This window comes from Panthera uncia (genome assembly GCF_023721935.1).
Source record: "Panthera uncia isolate 11264 chromosome A3 unlocalized genomic scaffold, Puncia_PCG_1.0 HiC_scaffold_11, whole genome shotgun sequence".
In the NCBI taxonomy this organism is placed as follows: domain Eukaryota; kingdom Metazoa; phylum Chordata; class Mammalia; order Carnivora; family Felidae; genus Panthera; species Panthera uncia.
Window position 1 is genome coordinate 32,000,049 of NW_026057578.1, and position 18,071 is coordinate 32,018,119.

Genomic DNA, 18,071 nt, shown 5'->3' on the forward strand with positions numbered 1-18,071 from the left:
TCTAAGTCTATCAAAACAGACTTAGTACCTGGCTTCAGAAATGCCCAAACTACACATGACCTTTTGCAGATTTGTTTCTGTTCCTCTAGAAGTTTGTGTTTCTCTTTGGACAATAGACAGGATGTATAGTAACTGGTAATTTCAGTTTATTATGCTCATGTGAAAATTGGATAGTCACCAAACCCTTCAGGATAGGATCCTCCTCTTACAAAACTCAGAACTATGATGCATGTGAGGCACAGATTAAGAGGGCTTTTTTTTTTTTCCTCCTCAAGGAAGGGGCACTGGCCCAAAAGCTTTCATGGTTATTACAGGATACTTCCATCAGATCTTTCGAAAGAAAGGTGGAGATGACCAAAGGGCAGGAGGTCACCTACGTAATAAGATCCACGTGAGACATTAATTAAAATGGAATGCTGAAGGAGGATACCTGTGTCCTGGCTACATAATTCCCAATAAAATTACTCTAAGTTGACCTTCGTTTTCCTTGAGATTTTTCCAAAAGGCCACATCCTATTCCATCTTATTTACAAGAAGTTCATGGATGATAAAACTCAGGGGATTGGCAAATGTCTTGAAATGAATGCAAATGTTATCCACCTGTGCATTTTTTTTCTGGGAAGATAGTTTATTCTTTTTTCACATTATTTCTAACATGGTCTGGGACCCTTAGGAACCACTGTATCATGTGTACAGTGTAAAGGAATCATGTGTATTTGAGCAAAAATGTGAGTGAAACATATGCAGGATAGATTTGTCTCTACATTCAGATTAGGCGCATTATTTTCAGACTGTATTTAATTGTATTTTCCTTAATGCCACATCCTGTTTTTTAGTGTCCTGTAATCCTCATCCAATCACAACTGTTCAACCAAAGTCTGAAGTTGCATATGAAGTATGTGACCTTTATCCACTTGTATGTACAAAAAAGCATCCTAGGGGTGTGTCAATCACAGCCCTTCTCAAAAGAGAGCAAAGATCATCTCTTGGAATTTTGCCTAAGGTTGAAGGGGGAGGGGGGAGGGACAAAGGGTCAGTGTCAAGGTGGGGCTGAGACTGTACATTCCAATCAGTTTCCATTTCCCTTTCTCCACCCCATGTAACATGCCACACAGGTGTTTTAACCAAGAGACAGACTTCAGGGAAAGGACAGGTAGTATAAGCTAACGATAAATCCTGGAACAGGGTAGAGATATACAGAGAAGGAAACAGCGACATTAAACTCTGAGTTGAGAGAAGAAGTTTGGGGAATACCCTGTGGCCCATATTGTACAAATGTCTACAGGGTTACCCAGACTGATGATCAGGGCTGGAGGTAGGGAGAGGCAAAGGGGATCACTCCCCAACACAGTTCTCTTACGAAATGTATGTCTTTGAAAGGCATAAGCTTTAAGCTCCCCTTCTACCACATGAATAGTGAATATGCCATGAACATGTACACCCAGAGCATGCCCCAGCCAATGTCTTGAGTGGACTAGGGTTAGCTAGGGCACATTGGGTACCTGATCTGGTAAAGAGAGAAACTGAGTTTAGGCAGGGCAAGAATTTAGAGGCCCTTTATATATCAGCCTGGCTACATAGAGCAGAGGTTGCCAGCAGTCCAAACCACAGGGTCTGTGCTCAATCTAGCATATGGAGATGCCATCCCCAAATTTCCAAAGTCTGCACCATATGCTACTCCTCCCATCAAGAGAGAGAATGTTTCCTTACCTCTTGAATATGGGTTGATCTAGGGATTTGCTCTGACCACTTGAATGCTGAGGAAGGGAACACTCTGAGATTTCCAAACTCAGGATTGAAGAGACCTTATAACTTCTGCTTTAACACTAGTAACTCTGCATCACCACGTGAAAAAGTTATGCATCACCACGTGGAGAGAGAGGCCCTGGAGGATGAGAGACCATTTGGTGGTCTCTTGAGGAGAGACCAGGGGGAGAAGAACCAGTGTGTTCTAGCAGACAGCCAGCATGGGGGCCATCTTGGTTCTCCCAGCTCTCAGCCTAACTCAGCCAGCATCTGAGCGCAGCCACATGAATGAGTCCCGCCAACCCCGAAACAGACAAGCTGTACCACTCAGCCCTGCCCGAATTCCTGACCCACAGAATCATGGACAATAAAAAGATGGTTCTTTTAAGCCACTATGTACCAAGGCGATATACAACACACAACTGTAGATAATTACAACAGTGTCTAAGTAGTCCTGGGAAACTCAGGCAGGATGTAAGATTGGATCCTCTCAGATGTGCTAAGTGATGTTTGGAAGTGGGAGACTTGAGGAGAAAAGTACCAGCACTGTTATCTTTCTGGTTTAGAATGAAACTCCCGAATTTCTAAAGCATAGCTCTCTGGGGACAAGAGTGGCAAAATTAAGAGCATAAAGGCTGAAGCCCTCAATGTAGACTGTATAATGTTCACAGAGGTCAATCCATCCATCCCACCCCTGCTGTGCTGCTGCTGAGACTTCTAACAGGCTATCTGTCTTGATTGGAACTACTGTGGATGGCTCTGTAGACTGGATGCTTGGAGTGTTTGCTGGGGTTACCTCAACCAGCTGGTGCTGCTCTTTCTACCAGTTCATGTGCCCACTGCCCAGGGGAAAGCAGAAGAGGAACCCATTCTTGCCAAACAGACACTAAAGAAGGTTTTGTGTCAGACATTTAACTATCACACAAAAAATAACTAAGACATAGTTCCTATTTGCAAAAAGACCTCCGTATTGGGCTGTACTTTATTATTTGTCTTCCTTTCAAATCCGCCCTTGGTATTAACTTTAGTCAGATCTCCCGTAGCCAAAGCATGCCAAGGAGATAGAAATCTCCTAGGAGAGCATTCTCTGCTGGCCTCAATGACAGGAATTCAAGCCTGAGTACAGACTCTACAGTTCTGCTTCTCATCAAAGGAGGGCACAAAGCTGCATGGTTTTGTTTGTAAGTCTGATACCCACAGTTGTTTTTTTTTTATAAGCAGATTTATTCTCAGTGACTCAGTGGATAAAGAAATATTTAAACAATCTGCAAGAAAGTATTGAGTCTATATTATATGAGCTACAAGCTGAGCCAAATAGCAAAGCCTTCTTGACATATTTTCCTGGGCATAGTATTCATTTGCTGTTGCTGATGTTTGTGTTATAACTAATAGGTTTTGATATCTCCATGTTTTGTATTGAATTTCTCAGAAGTGTGGAGAAGTTGAGGCAAGGGTTAAAATTTAGATCATCAATTCAATTCCTCAAATACAGTTTGGTAAGAGTGAAGAGGAAAGGGGGAAAATAGATTATCTATAAACTAATCCCTCTTGCTACTCTTTAACTGAAACCATGAAGAATGAACCCAAGCTTAACACACTTTCATGTCTTATATTATGTTTGTGTGCATGAGTTACAAGGGTATTGATATTGCATGCATCATTGTTCCTTTTAGAGTCCTTAGTGCAATCCCATTAGGTCCCTATTTAGCCCAGCAAATAGTGCCATAGATTTGGAACAGTTTACCTGCCTGGTCTAACTGGGATAGACTTTACTCAGATTAAAAAGGGTTAAAGTTCCAAAGGAATCACTAACTCTCTTTTGTTGGGAAAAATCCTCCTAATCTGACATTTCCTTACATTCCACCCATACCTTATGCTGGAGGAACTAGATTTCCTGGTCTATGGTGTATGATTTAATGATTTGTGGAAGGCAAGAATGTTAACTTAGTTGATTAGTCAAAACTGGCTGATAAGGTATCAGACAGGTTAATTTGCTACTTTTCTAACCTCTCCCAGAGAACTTGAACTGAAGCCTCCTTTTCCATAGATCATCCTTATTGCACTCCACCTGAAAAGCTAAGAATTTATGAAGGAAACAAGCATTTTGTTCCTTGTGCTTCCATTTGTTCCACCATTTCATTCCAGGCCAATAAGCCTTTATTTGTGATAACCTAATCTTTTCCTCAACAATCAATGGTGATGTCACAATTGGAATATTTTTACCTCAGATAGAAAAAGAGCACTGGCAGATAGACCCTGTTTACATCGAGAATAGGGTTTAGCAATAGGGGTAAAGAGGCATTCTAGATTTCATTCAAACACCAACTGCTATCAGAATGTTATCCCAGAGACAAACATCCAGAGATCCTGTGATCTAAGCAAATGCTTTTCTCTTGTGTCCTCATTCCTTGCAACCATCACCTCCATTGAATCCTAGAACCCCAGACCTAGAGGTAACCTCCAAAGAGCAGCTAGGCGGACCTACCCTTTGCCAGTAGAGGTTTATGAATTATTTGCTTAGCATAGTCTGAAGAGCCTTTTTATATGTATTCTTGAGAAGGTGATAATCTGAAATGAGCTAATAAAGGAGTTGTTGCTTTATACACCTTTATCTCAGGAAATGAGAAGGTTAAAGTCAAAAGGTTTAAAAGTGAATTATAAATTGAGATTATCTTAACTGCATCCTCAAAGTACTTGGCATTTAAGAAACCAAAGACTGTTTCTAAATGATAAAAAAAAAAAAAAAAGCCCTCTGGGAGTTCACATACTATTCCACAATATATTATAATCTCAGAGATTTTTAAAAAATTCTACCAATAAGATGCAAATATTTATAATAGTACGTACAGAAGATACATTCAAGAGTAATTTAATCTAGACCCCCAATAAATATTCAGACATTTCAAGATAATCTATACTTCTTTTTCTCTGCTAAGGTTTTGTCATTATTAAATCACACATGTGCTTGCATGCTTTTACATGCAAGTACACTTTTTTTTTTTCAATTTAAATGGGTGATATACTTGTGAGGAGTGTGGGTATCACATGTGGGCTGAATGGGAAGTAAAACTCATATTTAAGTATTATCACCTGTAGCATTATGTTGTTAACATTACAATAGGCACAATAATGCCTCAACTTTGAAGACCAGGGTAGGACAGAGTTTGGAAAGAGTGATGGTCCTACAAAAGGAAATGATAAATATTTAGCATCAAATCATATAGACTCCAGTAAGAATTGCATTGTAATTCTATGCATTAAGCAAATGTTACTCAATTTAACTGACAATGAGAAAAATGAGAATCAGGCAATCCCTTGATTGTTTTTTTAACCCAATTTCCTCCTAGTTTCAGAGTAGAAGCAGGCTTATATATAAGATAGCCTCTGCAGATATAGGGATAAGGAAGCCCTCCACTTGTGACCAGGTAAAGGAGATTTTCATTCTCCCTGCATTATACATGCATAGAAGGCTTTCCAACAGGGTTATATACGTGGGGCTTCTGATCCCCTGGGATTTCTAATCAGCCCTACTCCTGGGTTTTCATTTATTCCCTGGTACATTTATTCTGCCCTAGAGTGTTGCTAGTGACAAAGGAAGAAAAGAAATGGCCAATTTAAGTTCAATGTTTCCAACTATCCCAAACTGCATTATAGTAAAAACAACCCACAGAATGCCTCACTCCTAATTATCTAAGACAAAAGTGTTAAATAGCACTTCATTGCTTACCGATTATTAAGAAATGAATTCTTTCAACCCTTGGGCTTCTTTGAAACAATTATTACATGTGTAGATCAGATGGACAGCTGTAGAACAGAATGTCACAGACATGACAGTCATGGTGCTATGAAATTGGTGAGAGGAGGGGGGTGCTCAAATGGCAGAAGCAAATCATATCAAGGAAAAGCAATGCATGTGACAAAGGAAACAGAGAGACCAGGGACAAGGAAAGAGCAACCAGGAGTTAGAAGGGATGTAATATGTGGTGTTTAGGGCATGAATTTTTCAGCCAGCCTTGGCTAAGTTTCATAAACTAGTTCTGCAACCTCCTGGCTATGTGACATTGGGTATGTTACTTAACCTCTCTGATTCTCAGCTCCTCACCTCTAGAATTATTCTAATAGTGCTACCTTCAGAGTACAGTTATAAGGGGTTAATGGCATAATGTACGTGAAACATTTAACATAGTGCTTAAAACAAACTCAATGCACAGTTGGTGTTGTATCAGAAATTGTGTTATTACTGTTATTAGTGTGAGCTTTAAAAGCTTCTGCCAGAGGGGTGCCTGGGTGGCTCAGTCGGTTGGGAGTCCGACTTCAGGTCAGGTCATGATCTCACGGTCCATGAGTTAGAGCCCCACGTCGGGCTCTGTGCTGACAGCTCAGAGCCTGGAGCCTGCTTCAGATTCTGTGTGTCTCTCTGCCCCTCCCCCGCTCAAGCTCTGTCTCTGTCTCTCTCAAAAATAAATAAACATTAAAAAAAAATTAAAAGCTTCTGCCATAAAATGCATATATGCCCCCAAAAAGGTCTATGAAATCTAGCCATTTGTAACTAAGTTAGCATGTGTACTAATTAATATGTTCACTTGAGGAGGAATTCTTATTCATTATTTCACTCATTTAACTAGTATTTATCAACCACATTATTCCAGGAACTATTCCAGTTATTTAGAATACAAAAATGAATAAAATAAGAGTTCCTGCCTTCAAGGAACACCTAGTCTACAAGGGAAACAGCCACATAAAATATAGGAGGTAAAATAAGTTTGCCATTGTAACCTTCAGATACAGATGGCAACCTGGAAGGTCATTAACTCATATTGGAAAGTCATGACAGCCTGCTTGGAGACAGCACCCAGTTTGGGTCTTTTTTTTAATTCACATTTTTTTTAAGTTTATTTATTTATTTTGAGAGAGAATGTGAGCATGGGAGTGCCAGAGAGAGAGGGAGAGATAGAATCCCAAGCAGGTTCCATGCTGTCAGCACAAAGCCCAATGTGGGGCTGGATCCTATGAACTGTGAGGTCATGACCTGAGCCTAAACCAAGAGTTGGATGCTTAACTGGCTGAGCCACCCAGACACCCCCCAATTTGAGTCTTCTGAGTAGTTTTCTAGACTGCAGAACAGAGGAAGAATATTCCAGTTAATGGGTCCATCTCAGCAAAATTACCAATGCATAAAATGCTATAGAGTGCCAAAGAGTGGAAATCACCTGAATGTGTGGGCCAGGGAATTGTGGGAGATGAAGATGGAGAATAACATAAGATAATGTCATATAACAAGTTGAAGGGTAGGAAAGGAGGCAAGAGGGAGATAGAGTTTGAAGATGAAGAAGCTGGTGGGAATAACTGATCCAAGCCTGAAAGAAATAGGATGAGACATCAGGAGTGGTCAATGCAGAAGTGACTGGGTCTGCCCTGAACAGAAGGAGAGACACCTCATCTTCTGAGAATGTGGACAAAGAAGGAAGTAAAGATGGGTGTGGGTGAAGATAAGTTTATAGATAGTGGAAGATAGCAGTCCACCTAGGAGAGCTTCTCTAATTTTAATGTAACAGAAGCAAAGCTACTCATTGAGATTAGGAGTGTGAGCTTGTGCTGAACTGGAAATTTGAAGAGGGTGAGAAAGTCTGGAGGAGCAGCTCAAGGAACTAAGCAACTGTGAATGAATGAATTGTCAAGTTGTGCAAGGGCCCAGTAGAGGCTAAGACAATGTGTTTGTATGACACCAGTTGGCACACTGAGTAATTTACTTTAGCCAGATTCAGTTTCCCAGGTTTAGGAAAAATAAGGGAAAATAAATGATGGTATTGCTCCAGATGCAGCATGAAAAAAAAAAAAAAAAGAGAGAGAGAGAGAGAACATAAGGAAATTAAGTGTGCTTGTGAGAAAAGAGTTGGGATGATCACACAGATGACCCAGGCTACATAGACAGAGACAAGAGGTCAGGAAACAGTCAAGATATCAAGGATGGAAGCATTAAAAGGTCAAGGGTCACCATAGGGAGAACAGAAGAGACTTGGAAGGATGGGAGGTCAGAGAGTAGAATGTCAGGGTTTAAATTCTCTGGTATATAGTAGTTCTGGGTAGTGGCCAACTAGGGTGTGGGTCTTGGAATGGGTAGCATCAATGGAGTGGAATTAAAGTTAGTTTTAAAACGTATTAGATGGGCTAGCTATATGGATATTGTAGACTGATCACAAAAGATACATTGGAGATTATGGTTACAATTCCAGTGTCAGTCTCCACCAAACGATGGGATAGATCAGATCAAAAATGACAATGACAAGAGCAGGAAGGTGATGATACAGTCACGTGGCTTGAACTTCAAAGAGGGCTTTTTTTGTGCAAGGAAAATAAAAGATGTTTTGGAACCATGAAAAGACTACCCTTATGATGCCACAGCGCTGGGGATTTGAGACAATGGAACTTAGGGTCATTCCATTTTGAAGGAGAATGGAGAGAAGAGAACCACTAGCCAGAGAATACAGTCTAGATGTTGTGGGGAAGGAAATACTGGTAGGCTGGAGAGTTCATGAACACATGGCCACTTTAAGTGTGGTCTAAGACCAGCAGCCTTGGCACTGCCTGAGAGCTTGTTAGAAATGCAGAATCTCAGGCCCTAGCCTAGACCTATGCAATCAAAATCAGCATATTAACAAGATCCTCAGGTAATTTGTATGTCAATAAAAATTCTAGAAACACTACTCTAAATATAGTCAGGAATGATTACAAGTGGGAAAGGTAAGAGTGAAAATAAATTGTTTCTGATGATCTTATCTCTCTATTTCTGCTCACATGAGAAATTAAACTTCTCCAGGGAGTAATAAAATAGTACTCTCAATTCAGGATGTCAAAGCACCATGAAAATATCAATTTTTATTCCTTGTAGGCTCAATGAATTAGTTCCTGTCTTACATTAATTTATGTGAGGTGAAAGAGTGTCAGTGACCAATAGGTTTCTTCCCTTGGCTTCAGAGAGAGAGAGAGAGAGAGAGAGAGAACAACAAAAAGAATTTTCTAAGGGGTACATGGCTTTCAGATCGGTATTGGTAGGGGAGCCAGGAGACAGAGCCAGGGCTCAGACTTCTCCACAACTGTGTGTTCTATAAGCATCGCACCACACTTCCTCCTCAGCCAGTCAGTCCCTCCTGGCCAAAAAGCCAAGAAGAAACGATGCCAGGGAACCGGTAATTGTATAGCTTTTCCAGTGTACTGCTCCAGATCCACATAACGGACATGTCAAAGCCTACTCTCCCCTCTGAACATTTAGCAGTGACCAAATGGGCTGGAGGAAGTGGGAAAAATACCGTGAAAAATCCTGGGCTGCACCTCAGAGACTAATAAATAATTACTAATGGGAAAGAAAACAGAGGAAAGAGAAAAGGCAAAGTAGCAGGCAAGACAGGCAGAATGGATTCTGGCCCACAAAAGGGGAATAGACTGGGGGTTAAGTACAATTGAAAAAAATCTCACACACACCAAAAGCAGTGACCCAAAGACAGCAAAAGACAGAGAATAAAGCTAATTGGGGAAACTTTCTGTTCTCACATTTGATCCCTCTGTTCACAACATTTCAGTGACTTACTGAGGCTTGGAATTGGACTGCTAAATCATTCAGCATATGAGATTTGTCCCAAGTTAAATGGATCTCTTCCCCTTGTAGGTTTTTGGATACTGGCTTATTTTTAGGGAGAGAATTTGAGGGACTCTGCTAAATTATTGATGTGAGGGAGACTTTAACCCAGGCATCAGAAATGACCGAATGGAGAAGCATGGGCAGGTGCCATATTGTAATTTGTTCATCTCTTAAATTATGTAGCATATGTATCACAATATATTGAATTTAAAACCTGAAGTATGACATTCAGTGAATAATTCATACTGGCTCTTTCATTAAGTGTGAGATGAGGCTTAGGATAATGATATCAGATTTTAGCTAGTGCCTCATTTAAATACAGATGTGGAAAAGGAAATTTCTTTATCACTGCTATAGAGAAGGTATTCATGGCTGTGTAGAAAACTGGAACTGAATCATAAACACACACACACACACACACACACACACACACACCTTCTTCAAGAATGATCCAGGATAAAAGTAGATAATGCATTACTTTTAAAAAACATATTTCATTCATCCTTTTCCTGCCTAACAGTTTCTTTAAAATATAGAACTTAAAGATGATTATCTCACTAGGAATATTGTTTTCTTCTCACAGAAGATTCTGATCCCGAGAAACATGCCTGAGATTTGAGGAATGACTGTGATTCATAGAGCAAATGTCCATAAAACACGTCCTCTAAGTCTTCCTTCTCTGAATCTCACAGGGAACCCACAGCCCAGAGATAAATCTCTAGTGATCTAGTTTGGGAGACTCTGCATGCACATTTGAAAATTGAACTACCATGCATAATGACTATGCATGCAACATTTCAAGCACTATGCATCTTGGCTTCCAGTGACTGATACTACTAAAATGTGTTCTGTGATTTTGTAGAAAGGAAAGAAGTTGGGGTTGATGTGGTTACAAACATCTGAACTGGAAAACTTGGGTGGAAGTTAATGTCCCTTCACTCACTCCTTCTTACATCTGCTTACATTTGCTATCATAATGCTTTTTCCAATATCTTTTCTTCATAGACTGACCAACCATCACGGTAACTTTTAAAATTTTATGGAAGTTTTGGAGGATATGGTCAAGGGGCATGATTCCTTCCTTTCCTCTATCCTCCCATATCATATTTGAGATAAAGATATAAGCAATAGAATAGAGAATGAATAGAGAAAAGACTTGTCTATAAAGCCAAGGTAAGTTGTTTTTAAGTTTGGTGCACCCAAAGACATGATTTTTTTATCCTGATCTTGATTAATGATTTGGTACATATTTGCATATATGGAGAATATGAAATGGGCACAAAGTGCTTCAATCTTTTAATAGGAAATGAATCCCTTGAGTAAAATAACCATTGTGCATGAACCTGTGCAAGGTGAGGTGTCAACTTCATAAAATAATAAGGGCTGAGAGACAGGAAAGACCACTTCTGGCTGAAATAATTAGAGATGGTTTATGGAAGAAATGTGTTTTGTATGAGTCTTTTTTTTTCAAAAATTTTTTTAACGTTTATTTATTTTTGAGACGGAGAGAGACAGAGCATGAATGGGGGAGGATCAGAGAGAGAGGGAGACACAGAATCTGAAACAGGCTCCAGGCTCTGAGCAGTCAGCACAGAGCCTGACGCAGGGCTTGAACTCATGGACCGCGAGATCATGACCTGAGCCAAAGTCAGACGCTTAACCGACTGAGCCACCCAGGTGCCCTATGTATGAGTCTTAAAATAAGGCAGGGTTTTATTAATTAGACATTGGAAGCAGAAGGTGACATACACAAAGACACAAAACCCTAGAAAGACAAGGAGCATCTGGAAATGTGAAGCTAGAGAATGGGCTTTACATGTAGCAGTGGAGGGAAAACAAAACTAGAAATGTAAGTGGAGGTTGATTTTGAGGGGACTTTGAATCCAGATTAGGGAGGTGAAAGGTATTGGGTGAGTAGTGGAGAGCCTTGGAAAGATGTGAAGTGGAGAAAGATGTAATCAGAATGCACATTCAGAAGATTATTCCAACATAAAGTGTAGAATTTGTTGAGGTAGGGAGGGGCAGTGATTAGGTGGGTCTGTTATAAGGCTACTGCCATGCATTTCAGGTACAAGATAAAAGTACCTGAAGGAACATGGTGATAAAGGGAAATTGCCATCTCTACCTTCTTGCCTCTTCAGTCAGTTCACAACCTACTGCTGTTTGGCTTCCTCTACACAACATATCCCAAATGCACCTTATTGTCTTCTTCATAAACTTGCTCTTCCTCTTATAGTCCACATCTCACTTATGACACCATCTACAGTACCAACCAAACCAGAAACTTTCAGGTTAAGTCTGACTCCTTCCTCTGCTGAGACCTACTTCATCCAATCAACCTCAGGTCCTCCTTATCTAACCACATAAACATTTCCTAAATCTAACCCTTGTGACATCCACACTATCCCAACCTGACCATGTAACATCTTGCAGTCACTTTCTATTTGGTCTCTCCACATCCAACCATAAGAAATAATGTAGTGGTTCAACATTTGAACTTCTGTGTCAAACTGTCTGGGGTTTCCTATTTCTTAGCTATATGGCCAGGGACAAATTTCTTCATTTCTTTCTGCTTTCCTTGCTTCATATACAAAATGGTAAATAATGGTAATTCATATCTACTAAGGCTGTTAGGAGAATTAAATGAGTCCTTAGAAGGGCATCTGGCATGTAATAGGTTCTATTTAATGTTCTCTGTTTTAATTGAAACAAAAAATAATCCACCCTCTACCCTGGGGAGATAAGATTCAACCAAGCCTCTCTTCCCAAACTCTATAGGATGAACTCTAAGCTGTGTGATGTGTACAAATTTTTCCATGGTCTAGACTGGTTAATTTTCCCACCTCACCTCTTACCACACCTAACCTCATAATTTAATCCCATATATTAAACCACATGTAGCTATCCAAATCTACCACATTCAGTCACGTCTTTCTGGTTCTTCTCAGAATAGTCTGCCTGCTTACAATGTATCCATCCTCCTTTCCTCGATACTGCTTACTCATTTGTGAAATGCAAGCTCAGGAATCATTTCCCCCAGGCAGCCTTCTGTGAATACCCAGGTAGGTTAAATGCCTCTCTTCTCCACCTACAAGATAATTTTATCATGGTATGAATTGTATAGTGCTGAAGTCATCTTTATGATCCTATTTCCAGACCAGACTGAAGACTTCTTGAGGGCAGAGGCTATGTCTTATTTACCTTTAAATCCCATGGAGACAAGGACCATGCTAGATCTAGAGTAAGTTTTCATAAACAGTTGTTAAAATAAAGGAAAAAAATTAAACAGACTTGGCAGTTAGCTAAATGTGGAAGTACTGAGAAAGAGAGATTGGAAGCTGATTCCAAGGTTTGAAGTCCAAGTTACCACAAGAATCAAGGTCATATTTATAGAAATAGGGAAGTCAGAAGGAGGAACTTCTTTGAGGGAAAAGGAAAAAAAAAACCTGATGAGTTAATTTTTAAACAAACTAGGTTTGGGATGCCAGCAAAACACAATGAGAAATATACGCTGTGTGTATTGGAAAGAAGCTATGGTAGATTTGAGAGTGATTGTGTTTGTTCTTTTTCACTAGATTATGCTGGATAACAAACATCCCCCAAATATCAGTGGCTTATAACAACAAAAGCCTATTCTCACATAACATATCACCTGTTTGTCAGCTACAGTTCTGTGGTTCTGCTGCTCTGTTCCAGGCTACATGTGGATCTGGTACACACTGTTCTCATGGTGAAAATTCAGAATAAGAGTGGGCACAGAGCCAACCACACAAGCACACTGAAAGGCTGTGCTCAAATGTGACATATAGTATATGCACTCATATTCCATTAGCCAAAGCAAGTCACATGGCCAAATCTGAAGTCAACAGTGTGGAGAAGCATGGCAAGGGTATGATGGAGAATAAGATATTATAAATAAATAATGCATTGTTGCACAGTGGGAATAGTTGAGATATGTGTATAGATCAGATCATGATCTCAATTTCTTTTTTTTTTTTAATATAATTTATTGTCAAATTGGCTAACATACAGGGTGTACAGTGTGCTCTTGGTTTGGGGGGTAGATTCCTGTGGTTCATCACTTACATACAACACCAAGTGCTCATCCCAACAAGTGCCCTCCTCAATGCCTATCACCCATTTTCTTTTCTCCCCCAACCCCTACAACCCTGTTTGTTCTCTGTATTTAAGAGTCTCTTATGGTTTGCCCCCCTCTCTCTCTGTTTGTAACTATTTTTCCCCTTCCCTTCCCACATGGTTTTCTGTTAAGTTTCTCAAGTTCCACATATGAGTGAAAACATATGATATCTGTCTTTCTCTGACTGACTTATTTCACTTAGCATAATACCTTCCAGTTCCATCCAAGTTGCTACAACTGGCATGATTTCATTCTTTCTCATTGCCAACTAGTATTCCATTGTATATATAAACCGCATCTTCCTTATCCACTCATCAGTTGATGGACATTTAGACTCTTTCCATAATTTGGCTATTGTTGAAAGCGCTGCTATAAACATTGGGGTGGCATGTCATGCACTCAATTTATAATTCAAGAGGAAAGAAAAACAAAAAGGAAGAAATTAAACAGCTTAAAGGCAGTCAGAGAGAGATAAAGAGGGGAACCAGAATAATCAATTGTAATGCAAATCAAAGGAGGAGACAGTCAAAGGAGAGGAGGAACACTTTGTCTGGTATTACAGATGTCAATGTAAATGAGAAAATGTGAATATGAGGAGACTTGAGAGAGAAGGGATTCATTACCTATGCTGAGCCCATTTCTGCACAGATTTCTGTTCAGGTTCTACTTGGCTAATCTAGGTTTAGGGTGGCACTCATAAGAGATTGCCTAGAACAGTTTCGGACACTGTCCCACAGCAGCTGAGTTGTATGGACCAGAAGATAGGAGACAAAAGACACATAACATAACACTCATACTCTCATCAAATATTAGGGAGATTATCATGGGCTGGGGGGAGGTTGGCACCTCCAGACCTTGGGCTAGTCTAGAGAACAATATTCCTGACAAGTAGCTGATGATCCTAGGAGACAGAATTTTTCTCAATTAGAAAAAGAAATTTCTACAGCCTAGAAAGTCCAACAATGGAATAGTAGCCTTCATGAAACAAACAACTCTCAATACCACTGGAGTCTTCAAGCAGAATCTAGATGACCACACAAAAATTATGCTATGTAAAAGTACATACACTGGCTAAAAAGTTAGGCCAATAGATCTTCACTGTCCTGTCCCTTTAAAGTATAAATTGTATTGTTTTATGATCATTACATGAAATATGTTGGTTTGTCATATATCTACTATTTATTATTTTTGCTTCTCCAACTCCTTGCTATCAGCTTTATATTCCCTATTGAATAGGTGTTTTCAGGTATCTGAATGTAGTGATTTGAGTTAAGTACCCTAGAATATTATTTTGAAATCCTAATCCCTAGTACCTTAGAATGTGATCTTATGTCAAAATAGGGTCTTTGCAATGTAGTTAAGATGAGGTCATACTGGAGTGACATTGACCCTTAATCCAACATGACTTGCATCCTTATAAGAAGAGAAGACACACACACACACACACACACACACACACACACACAGAGGGCCATGTGATGATAGAGGCAGAGATTAAAGTGCTGTAGCAGCAAGCCATGGAATGTCAAGGATTGTTGGCAACTACCAGAAGCTAGGGAGAAACAAAAGATTCTCCCCTACAGATTTCAGAGGTATCATGGCCCTGCCAACATTTTGATTTCAAACTTCTAGCTCCAGAACTGTGAAAGAAATTCCTGTTGTCTTAAGCCACCTAGTTTGTGGTACCTCATTAGAGCAGTGTGAGGAAACTAATACACTGTCGAAAAGGGGCAAAGTAGCTTTTGAAGTGTCTGCTGATAACCTTGTTGTGAGTATTTTAATTAGAGTAGGATTCTTTTTCCTGAAGTTGCAAAATTCCAGCAGTATGAGAGATTGATAGAATTCTACCACCTTTGAAAAGGCAAGAAAAATGAGTAATATCTGCCTTCCTGTAACTTGTCACGAATGAAGGAACATCCCTGTTTGTGAAACTTAATTTTAGTAATTGTCTCTACTTGTCTTGTTTTTACTGCAAATCTGATTTGTTTTAAATATCTGAGCTCTAGTTTGAGGTAAATACTTCTCGAAATTCTAAAGAAACTCCCTTGAGATGTTTAGTAGTTGTAACTGCTTAAGTGCTTAAGGAGAGAGTGAAAATACAGATTCTCATTTGATTAAATAAAATGCTTAATGCTCATTGTGTGAAACGCAGCTGCAGTGGAAATTTTATATTCCATTATCTGGATTTTCCTGGGAACTGCTTGGCTTCTGGAAGTTACAAAACAAAGGACATTAGGATTTTAATCTAACTGACAGTGTATGTCTTTGGGACAAGTGATTAGTGTTGCAGAATGTGTACTTGGCAGCTATGGTAGGATGCTCATACAAATACATATATGGGCACAGACTCAAAGACAAAGATACAATGATGTCTGGAAGCAGATTAACCCTTGCAACCATTAATGTTAAATGCCTTTATCTTACAGGGAAGGCCAAGAGATGTGCTCAAGGCTAACCAGACCAAGCATAAACTGTCTGAATTCTACTAAACTCAAGTGTTTTTTAAGTACCAACTATGTGCATCTGTTGGCCAGTCACCTGGAGGTTACACATGATAATATCCATAACATTTGAGCACATAGGTATTGTTCTCACATATTTCCAGGTAAGACAAGTAAGTCCGAGACAGATACTGTTACCTTTCCAGCATCATATAACAAGTAAATGGCAGAAAGGGGTCTGGGACCCAAGTCTCTTCTTTCCTAGTGATTTAAACGTATCCTACACTCAAAAATTATGAACATCATGGTTCATTTTCATATACATTTGTGTGAAAGGCACATCAATGTGTACAACTTGTACCTCTTCACTCTCATAGAAATAATCCTCAACCCAGACTCCAGTCTGCTAAAGATGTTCTCATCAGCAGCTTTGTTTTATTTTAAGCCAAGACTTTCCTTCCACTTTGAAATGCCACCAACAATTATATGACTAGAAGGAAAATCCATTCCAGTTCAACTGTTGTCATAAAACCTTAATCATTTCGGCAAGTAGCCATTTCCAAACTGCCTACATTCTGCACTGATACTTCCTTTAGAAACATACCAAGGCCTGTGTATCCATAGAGAATACAGAAGTTTGCAAACATTTTGAGAGTTTAGAGGCAAATCACAGCTGAGTCATAAGAAAGTTACCTTCCTGGTCCTAACGCCAAGGGTTCTGCCATTAAAAAAAAATCTCATTGCTGCTATATCCTGACGCCATGGAGATCCATGGATTTCCCTTGGATCTTTCAGTTTTATTCAAGAACCCAGTTCAAGAGCCAAGAACCCACATTGGATTCATGGTCATGCAGGCATCCTAAAGGGAGAGTTTTGCCTAGAAAAAAGACAAGGTTAAAACTAGCTAGCTGTAGATGTGATCAACAATAATAGAAGTAAAGATTACTGGATTTGGACACTTATTACATGCCAGGAACATTCTATGTATTATTTTTACCATACCCTACAAACTAGGGTTGCTTCTAAACATTTTTTAGAAATTGATGTTGTGAATTTTATAACTTAGAGTCACCCAGCTAGAAAGTGGCACAGCTGAAACTGAAAGATAGGAGTGCCCAACTGTAAAATTCTGTGCTTTTTAAAATACCACATTGCTGCTCTTCAAAGCCAGCTTCAATATATTGAATAGAATGTTAGCAGAATAGAAAGTGTTCAGTACTGTCATTGCAGCACTTTGCTCACAGCCTCCTGCACACAGGCAGACATCACCATTTTGCTAGTGGAGATGAGTCTGGAGAGAACCCTTTCATGGTAGTAAGTGAGGATGCTAGCATGCAGAGCCAGGTCTCTAAGCCACAAATCCTGGCCTCCTGGTTGTCTCTCAATGGAACAATGGAAGGGAAGCTCCACACACTGATGACTGAAATTTCAGTAGTGTTCAGCTAGTGGCCTGAAACAATGATCTGCTCTTGTAAGACCAGATTCCTTTTAGACATACCCTCTTTCCACTCTGATTTCCCTGAGCCCCACAAAAATGGGTGTTGACACCCACCAGTTGTCAACCAGATTCCCTAAAAGGCCATGGAGACCAGTGTCCTGAGAAATCATCCACATCCTAGACTATTCATCTGAATATCCAATTAGTAAGTGTTAATAAAGTGATAAATTTCATGCCTGGCACTTGAAAGCTCATTGTAATTATTCAGTCATTCTATTCATAAGAAGATATCTGCACGGAATTGCCTACTCTGCCATGTCAAATCCACATGTTTCTTTTTCTCCCACCTCTTTCTTTAAAAATGCTATCTGGTAAATGTTCAAAGTTAACACTCATTAAAATACATCATTGTAATGTGCCATCTGACTGGATGCACTGGGGAGGGCCCAACATTATTTTTGGGATATTTTTGACAAAAAAATTATAACTTCAGTCTAATCCTGAGAAAAGAAAACCAGACAAACCCAAATGAAGAGAAAGAGACACTCTACAAAATGAGCAATACCCTTCAAAAGTGAAAATATCATGAAAGGCAAGGGAGACTAAAGAACTGTCATAGGTTGGGGGAGAATAAGGAGACAACAACTAAATGCCATGTGGGATCCAGATTAG